Raw genomic sequence first — 9,921 nt, 5'->3', positions numbered from 1 at the left:
CAAGTATGCTGGCGGGAAAACAGGGGGAAGAGAGTCGTCGTGAAAGATTTTTTAGAGTGACGTTACACAGGTAGGTTAATGGTAAAATATAAGTCTAAATTTCGCTTGGTTGCCGTTTAATTTTTGTAGTTATAAACACGCCTGAGTTTCTAACTTTCTGTAAGAACATTTGAATTTCCCGCTTAACTTTCTGTTTTCCTCCCCCAGCTCAGCGGCACTTGCAGGCAGGCGGTCGTGAAGCAGGCAGCCAAGCAGGCAGAGACAGGGATGGAGTCGTGATGAAGGCCCATGGATTACGCTGGTAAGTTAATGTTTAACACGCCTGTACGTTTTGAAGTGCTCAATTTATTAATGTTTCTTTGATGTTGTGTTTTTAAAAGCGATAATGAGAACTTGTTCTGTTCTGTGTATGCGCTCAGAGACGGAGCAGAACACGGACATGTTAACGTTAAAGTTCGCTTTTACCTCAAGGTGCGCGCCTAAACGGTCAAATACACGGAAAAATATTTCAAAATGAGGCACTTGGTGATTATTCACGTAAACTCTTTGTCATTTATGTCTTAAATGATCATAAACAGTTGAGAATGAAAATACGTGAGGTAACGTTAACAGTATATTGCATCCGTGTGGCTCTAACTTTGAGTAACAGTTATAATTTACTCCCAGGCTCACTGAAATGTCCCTGTGTGTTATTTGTGAAATTATTAGTTATATTTGAAATACTTTTCATATACTTCTGGTGTAAAATTGGGTTGCCGCTTGAAGACGTTGTCATTTTAGGAATATCTTTGACCAATATCTGTGACCAATATCATGTTTACTAAAAATCGCAGACCTTTCCCCACTTAAAGGTTTTATGAGGAGAACAATGCGAGGCTAAAAATTAACGAAATTGTGACACATTTATAGAGATAGGAATATATTTTTAATTAATAATTCTGTTGATGTAATGTGTTCTTGGTGCATAATATTATATTTTCGTTTTTATAGATTTTATCAATTGTATTTAATCTTACCTGAATTTTTTTTTTTAAATCAAGTTACCATTAGCAGAGCTGTGTCTGTTTGCCATGTCCCTGTGAATGTACGTTTAAGGTAACAACGTTAACTTTAGGATTAGGATTGCATCTAAACTGTGCAGTAGAGGTCGACCGATCTATCGGTTTTGCCGATTAATCGGCACCGATAGTTGATTGGCCGAACTATCGGTTATCGGCAAAAACCCTTGCCGATAGTTTTTCCGAGTTGCATTCTTTGCTGAAGCGCTCATGCTCCGCCGTCTTAGAGTAGAGGTTAAGCCACAGACCAATGTTTAATGTCAGGATTGTTACCATATATTTGTATTGATTTATAGTCATATTTTTAGCCAGCAAAGTTGTAGATTTAAAGACATGACATGAGAAAGCAAACTGTGTTAATTCAGCCGACAGAATCCTGCCGAGTCACATATCTGTGCACGCCATAGTTTAACATTACATCCTCTGTCCAAAATCATTGTTAATGTTCATAAAGACTTGACCCTGGGCTGGAAGATTGAGTATTGTGCATTTCAGCAAAATATTTGTATTTCTGTAGCACTAATGTCTGTATGCTTCATATAGAACTATAATTTATGTTTTAGCCTTTTCTTCAGGTCCTTAAAGCATAGGCTTGCATCTTGTTACGCACTTTATTTCACAATGCCATTTTCCTGTTCTTATTTGATTTTAATAACTGATTAACAAAAATGTATATTAAAAATGAAGATAAAAATTATACAAAACGAAATTCGTTTAAGGAGGTATTTTTCACAAATAAAAACGTACGAAGTGGTCAAAAATTGTGTCTGACCCTCTCCAATTCTCCCGGCGTATTTTCGTCCAATTCATATCACGTCTGACATTTACAAATAACACAAACTTCTTTCGTAATTAATATATTTAACTGAAACAAAACACAAACAAATAATATTTAAACATAAATGTAAAACAGAAAAGAATTTGTTTCTGAAATGGCTGCAATTAACGATATAGATCGCACTTTCTCTTTCCGTTTAATCTGTCTAGACTAACCTTTGCTGGTTTTTTGATCTTTCTGGAGGTAAACATTTGCCCGTTTGGTGATTAAATAAACTGTTTTAGATTTCTGCTTGAACTACACGCGACGCGTCTTGTGTGTGTGAGAGAGAGATACCTGCGAGTTGTCCGCGCAACGCAGCGCTGCACTTTTGTCCAGTTGAGCTTGTGTTTTTCCCGCACATGGCACGTGTGCGCGCCAGAAACGCGGCAGGCTTCATTGCACAGAATTTGCACTGTGAGCTACGTGTGCATTGTTTGACAGTGTGAGTTTTCAATCGCAGTGTTTTACTTTAGATATGCCTTCATTTCTGCTGTTTGTAATGCAGTACTATTAGATGCACTAAACTCGCGCACTGACGGACTTTCACTTTCTCTTTGTGTCTGTTCGTCTTAAAAAAGCTTGTTTGCAGATGAGGTTAAATGCACATGGATTTTCGAATACTTTCGATGTACACACAGTCAGTTATGTTTTCAGAGCAGGACAAAACATCTGATACATCGAAATAAATCTGTGCATTCGTTTGAATGCAGCCGGTTAAAGCAGCGACTGTCTGTGATCTCATCAGTAATAATCAAACAAAAAAGAAAAAACAATAACTATGTTCTGTAAACTTGCCGACTCTTAAAGAACGCTTATTTTAAATAAGTAAATGTTTTTTTTTTTTTTTTTTTTTTTTTTTAAGTAGCCTGCTTATATAATAAAAAAAAAGTAAATTTTGCACAAAAATTTGATATAAAATGTATATGAAAATGGTGCCATGTGCATTGAAAACTGAGAATGTGACGCATGGTTATATTTAGTTAATATTGAAAATCGTAATTAAATTGAATCGTAATTTTAAGATGGCAAATATAAACAAATAGCATAGAACCTGCAATTTTACATATTGTTAAAATGTAAAGATGACAATGAGTCCATTCGTAACATCAACTAAGATTAATGAAAGCTGTAGAATAGAAGTGTTGTTCCTTGTTAGAGTGTGTTAATTTCAACATTTACTGATATTTTGTTAACATTAATGAACTATGAAATAACTTTAATTATCAATATATAATAAATAATATTTTTATTCATTTACAAAGTATGGTTTAGTATTTAAAAGAAAATAGTAGATCACTATTTTTAATGCTGTTCAGTATCCATTTTCAAAAACTATCGGTTAATTAATCGGTATCGGCCAGTGTGGTCCAACCTAGCTATCGGTATCGGTAAAAACCAATATCGGTCGACCTCTACTGTGCAGGGCTCAGTCCCTCCAAGAATTGAGTTTGACACCCCTGATTTAAATGCTGTTATACATTTCATTAAAAAAAATGTAGTAAAAGTGGTTGGATTTAATAAAAATTTTATTACCCCACAGAAGTTGTTAGAGCCAGCTGAGGGCTGAACACTTTTGCTCCAAGGACTACACTACCTCTCTTGTTTGGAGATGTTTGGAGATTTCTTCAAGACATTTTTGGTAAGTATTCCATGTAGAAAATAATTTTAAAAAGACACACACACACACACACACACTCAATATATACATTTTAATCTAAAGGGTTATTTCACCCAAAAATTAGAATTTTGTCATTAATTACTCACACTCAAGTCATTCCACATCCGTAAAACTTCTGTTCCTCTTTGGAACACAAATTAAGATTTAAAAAAATAATAATATTCAAGAGGTTTCCATTCCTCCATAGAGGGACAAAAGGTAAGAAAGACATTAAAGTACACATTTACATGTGGCTCCAGTGGTTTAACCTCCATTTTATAAAACAATGTACATGCTTTGTTTGCACGAAACAAACTATTAAAAATACAGATTTGCAACGCATGTTCACGAGAGCATTGTAGTGCATGTTTTGTGTTCACGCAAGATCTGAAGTGTGAACTGGCCTCGAATAATATTATTTTGTAAATATAGTGGTAAATTAGAATTTTTGTACTAAACACACGTGCTGCTTCATAAAATTGAGTTTAAACCACTGAAGCCACATGGATTTTTTTAATGCCTTTCCTATCATTCTGGACCTTAAATATGTTACACTGGATCTCTGGAGAAACAGAAATCTCTTGGATTTCATTAAAAATATCTTCATTTCTGTTTGGAATATGAACGAAGGTGTTAGGGGTGTGGAACGACATGTGGGTGAGAATTTTAAATTTTGAGTGAACTGTTCCTTAAGGTTAAGTTGCAGTGTTTGAAATCTATATGAGCTTGCATGTATGTGAATTATTAATTAAATTAACTTTAATTTGATAGTGTTTATTCATCTTCACTAGATGTCTGATGATCGCAGCTCGAATCATGACGTGCCAGTGGGGATTGTAATAGCTGAAGATGGGACTACTCTTCAGCCTCTCAACTCTGCATTTGCGCCTCTCATTTGGTATAGTAACTGAGGGAAAAGTGGTGATGGACAATCTACGTGACCTTCCTGGATCAATGTGCCTTCTGTTTGGACAAATTTATGTGCTACTGTTTTTGTGCTTGTCATCTGAGAAAAAAAATCAAAATCACCTTTACATTTGGTTGTTAATGTCTTGTAAAAATGTGATTTAAAAAAATAAGTTTACATTTAAAAACAGTGTACTGTTAAAAATTAGATTATTTTGTTGTTCACATCTTTTAAAAATGTGAGCTTACTGTTAAAAATGACCTGTTTTAAAAATGTGATAAAATGTGAGTTTACATTCAAAAATAAGAGTTTACTGTAAAAATTAGTTCCTGTCTTCTAAAAATGTGGCTCATGATGTTTGTGTCTTTTTAAAAATGTGGGCTTACTGTTAAAAATTAGCTATTTTGTTTGTGTCTTTTAAAAATGTGAGCTTACAGTCAAAAATACTTTGTGTTAAAAATGAGTTAAGGTTTTCTAAAAAATGTGAGTTTATGATTTCTTTTTCATGTGTCTTAAAAATGACTGAATGTGAGCTTATAGACAAAAATATGATTTTTACTGTTAAAAATGAGCTCATGCTTTTGTTGTTCATGTCTTTTAAAAATGTGAGCTTACTGTTACAAAATAGGTGCTTACCTTTATAAGCAATGTAATGTAAATGCAGAATAAGCCTAATAAAGTGGTTGATGTGGGGAAAAAAACTTGTTTTAATAATTTATAAATTATTTAATACAAGTAAAGAATATATAAGATGAAAATTTCTGAAGTTTAGTCTATTAGCTGTTTTAAGTTATCTGTACTTAAACATATAAGTTAATTCAATGAAGAGACCACATTTGGTTAACTCAATTAATCGAGTTGTCGATTTCCCATTACTCAAACGAACTGAGGGAATCACTTTCCTCAAATCATTTGAGTAGTCTGAACTTATTCGGGTTTACAGTTGTCCACCAAAATAAAAGATGAGGTGGTTTCAGTCAAAAAAGGGTTCCTCTTGCAAGTGCAGTGCAAAATATGGATGTTATTGTACAAAAACTTTGAGTCTTTAACTTTCTGGTCTCAAAATCCCTAGACCAGAAAGTTAAAGACTCAAAGTTTTTGTACAATAACATCCATATTGTTTGTATTACTTAAAATTGATTTCTGTTTGAACATATTTTAAAATGTAATTAATTTTAAGACTTTGCTATGCTTTTAAAGCTAATATTTTTTAATTAAATTATAATTTTTATTATATACTCAGTTTATTTGTATTATTTTTATTAGATATAATTATTTTTTATTCATTTTTAATGCTTTCTAATAAAACATTTTAAAACTAAGCTACAACAATGCTTTTAAAACTAAGCATTTAACACAAAGATTTTAAAACTAAGCTTAAACTAATTTAAAAAAACTGAACTAAAACAGCTTTTAAAACTAAATTATTTTTATTCAATTATAATTTGTATTATTTACTCAGTTTATTTGTATTTATATATTTGTATCAGATGTACTTATATATATATACAGTAGTCAACATTCGAAGTGGATCAAAAAAGTTAATCAAAAGTTGTCCTAAGATAAGAACGGGTATTCTTTTTGGTTTTAGGACAAATTTGATGAAAGGTTTTGATCCACTTCGAATGTTGACTACTGTATATATATATGTTATTTTGATACTTCTTTTTATATTTTTATTGCTTCCTAATGAAACTAAGCATTTAAAACCAAGCGCTTCAAACTAAGCTTTTAAAACTAAACTAAGCTAAAACTACACTTTTAAAACTAAGCAATTATCACAAAGCACTTAAAAGCAAGCGTCTAAAACTATGTTTTAAATCTAAGCTAAAACCATGCCTTTTATAACAGCCTTCCATTGCTGTTGTCGCTGGTAACAGGAGTGAGCACGTATTTAACGCGTGCAATCAGAGTCCATGCATGCTAAAGTTGATTCGAGCAGAATGTCTTTATTTTGTGCAGGTTTGCTTCTCCTTTCTTCGTGAACATGTGCATATGCAATTCGTAACTTAAGAACATATCTAAATACTGCATTATTCCCATAAGCAGGCAAGTTACCCTTTAGCACGGTCAAAAACCGTGTGCTTTGCCATTACCAACGCCACCTGGCTCATTACACAGGCGCATTAGTTATACTTATTATTTAGCGCCAGCTAGTGGACCACGATATCTCAACAATACAATAAATGGCTCTTACACCTCTAAAAACGAAGCTAAAACCATGCATTTAAAACTAAGCGTCTCAAATCGGGATAACAAGTACTGTTGTAACTTTCTCAGAATGATAGATCATTGAACATCTATATTCCCCCTAAATTGAATTTATACATTTCATAAATTTCATTTGTCAGCAACAGGCTTATTATAGCTATGTAAAACTATGTAAATCTATAACTAACACCAAAAAAAAAAAATTGTTACTTGAAATAAAGTAAACACACACAGACACACACATATATATATAAAAACATTTTTTATTATATACTCAGTTTATTTGTATTTTTTTTTATTAGATTTCATTTTTTTATATACTTTTAAAACTAAGCACTTAACACAAGAGCGTTTAAGTGTCTAAACTAAGCTTTTAAAACGAACATAATTTTTATTAATTATTATTATATACTTTATTTGTATTTGTTTTTCTATTTGTATGAGATATTTTTTAAATATATTGTAAAATTTTGTACATTTGTATTTAGTTTTTGTATTTTTTTTATTGCTTCCTAATAAAACATTTATTTTAAAACTAAGCTACAACTAAACTAAGCATCTAAAACTATGCTTTTAAAACAAATAATTTTTAAATAATCATTTTATTATATATCATTATTTTTATATTTTTTATACATTTCTATATATATTTTAAAATGTATTGCTTCGTAAAAAAAACATTTATTTTAAAACTAAGCTACAACCATGCTTTTAAATCTAAGCATTTAACACAACGCGTTTAAAACTAAGCATCTAAAAATAAGCTTTTAAAACTAATATAATTTTTTATTAATTTATCATTTTTACTACATACTCAGTTTAATTGTATTTTTTATATTTTTATTAGATGTATAAATATTTTTTTTTATAATTTAATACATTATATTTTCATTACATTAATGTTATATTTTTATTGCTCCCTAACAAAGCATTTGTTTTAAAACTAAGATACAACCATGCTTTTAAAACTTAAAATAACCTTTTTATAATCTTTTTAAAATATATACATTTTTTACAGCTTCATAATAAAACTTTTATTTTAAAACTAAAACCATGCCTTTAAAACTAATATTTTTTAATTAAATTGTTTATTTTATATAAAATATATAATATAATAAAATAATATATAATATAAAATAAATAACTATAAAAAATAATATATAGTTTATTAGATATAATTTTTGTATAATTTGTTATAATTTTTTGTATACATTTTAATATTTTTATTTACTGCTGTCTAATAAAACTTTTTTTTAAACTAAGCTACAACCATGCTTTTTAAAACAAATACTTTTTATTCAAATTTTTATTCTATACTCAGTTTATTTGTATTATTTCTATATTTTTATTAGATATCATTTTTTGAATAATTTTTCTAAATTATAATCTTTTTAAATATATACATTTTTTACAGCTTCATGATAAAACTTTTATTTTAAAACTAAAACCATGCTTTTAAAACTAATATTTTTTAATTAAATTGTTTATTTTATATAAAATATATAATATAATAAAATAATGTATAATATAAAATAAATAACTATAAAAATAATATATAGTTTATTATATTTTTGTATAATTTGTTATAATTTTTTGTATACATTTTAATATTTTTATTTACTGCTGTCTAATAAAACTTTTTTTAAACTAAGCTACAACCATGCTTCTTAAAACAAATACTTTTTATTCTAATTTTTATTCTATACTCAGTTTATTTGTATTATTTCTATATTTTTATTAGATATCATTTTTTGAATAATTTTTCTAAACATTCTTTCTATTTTTTATTGCTTCCTAATAAAACATTTTAAAACTAAGCTACAACTATTTTTTAACTAATAATTTTTATTAAATTCTTATTTTTATTTGTATTATTTTTATTTTTTTATTAGATTTAAAAAAAATATTTTTTATACATTCTTTATAGTTTTTATTGCTTCCTAATAAAACATTTATTTTGAAACTAAGCTACAAGCCGAGATTCGAGATCCGAGGTCGAGATTGGAACCCAGGTCAGCCGCAAGCGCAGTTGCGCTGTTTGTCAGTGCGCTAACCATTAGGCTTTAGACACTGACATGCTCTCGTTTTTCTGCTCTTCTTCAGACGGGGCTGTACGATCGTGGACAGGCTCTCTAGTTCTGCTGTGGTGGCTTCCTTGAGAGGCCCGAGTTTCCCGTCAGCACATGTCAATCCACTGTGCCTTTTCACTGGATGGTGTCCAACCCTGGCAAAGATAAAGGCAGAGCATTCTTCACACTGACTGTCTTTTACTCAAGTCTTTTTCCTTTTATCATATATTATAGCACAACAAGATTGCTACAATTAACTCACTTCACTAATCATATTTTAAATGTATATCACATATGATCTAAAATTGAGGATGACGGCACAAATGTCTCACCTCTGAAACCAATGATGTTTCAATCCTCTGACTCCACTGTTTCAAACCAGCCATGCTGCAAGACCTCTTCGATGACCGGCCGTTCAATAAGATCACGGGTTAAACACTGAAGAATCAGATCACGGCATTCTGTTTTCAGGAGAGAGCCGGTTAGTCATTATCATGTGACACTAATGTTGGCATGTGTGAAAACAGCTTTGTGTTTTACTATGCTCTCTACCAATGTTTGGTCATTCTGTGCAAAGGCTGTATGTGTGCATCAATGCTATTCTCTCACCTTCAGATAAATCTGGGTTGTCAAACCTAACGTTGGCTTGCATGATTTGTGTTCTGTCACGAAATGGAGGGTACTTGTTCATCATCTCATAAAGCAACACTCCAAGAGCCCAGACATTTGTTTGGACGGCGAAGAATACGCCATGGATGAAGAACTCAGGTGGAATGTAATCCCTTAATCCTGTAAGCAAGACATTTTCAGCATTTTACACGACTTAGAAGCATCACATGATCAATAAATCACTACAGACTGGTTTCCACACTCTGTTACACAAAATGCCAACTCACCTCTGTATTCCGTGCAGTCGTAGCCTGCCCAATCAAGTAGATGACCGCAGCCGAAGTCTATCAACTTGAGCTCCAAAGTGTGTTTTCTCAATAGGATATTCTCGGGATGAATATCGTTATGAAAAACACCATGCTCAATGCAGTGCTGGACTGCTTGCACAGCCTGACGCATGATGACCCGCGCTGTTGTCTCACTCATTTGAGGATTGTTGTTGATGAAGTCCAACAAGCTCTCACAGGGATCTGGAAACTCCATAATGAGTGTGACTTTTCGGGGATGCTCAAACCAGTCATATAGCTGGA

At 31.2% G+C, this 9,921-nt stretch overlaps 1 long non-coding RNA gene across 1 annotated transcript; it reads left to right on the top strand.

The window, feature by feature from the left end:
* The first annotated feature begins 249 nt into the window (after window positions 1-249).
* On the top strand, window positions 250-4,527 carry LOC141334586 (uncharacterized). The gene is made up of 3 exons (XR_012355577.1): window positions 250-301; window positions 3,419-3,517; window positions 4,327-4,527. It is a non-coding gene; the product is annotated as an uncharacterized lncRNA (long non-coding RNA).
* The last annotated feature ends 5,394 nt before the right edge of the window (window positions 4,528-9,921 follow it).

Source organism: Garra rufa, chromosome 5 (genome assembly GCF_049309525.1).
Source record: "Garra rufa chromosome 5, GarRuf1.0, whole genome shotgun sequence".
Classification (NCBI taxonomy): domain Eukaryota; kingdom Metazoa; phylum Chordata; class Actinopteri; order Cypriniformes; family Cyprinidae; genus Garra; species Garra rufa.
Note: the sequence above shows the minus strand (reverse complement) of the source record. Positions and strands in the feature narration are given on the sequence as shown.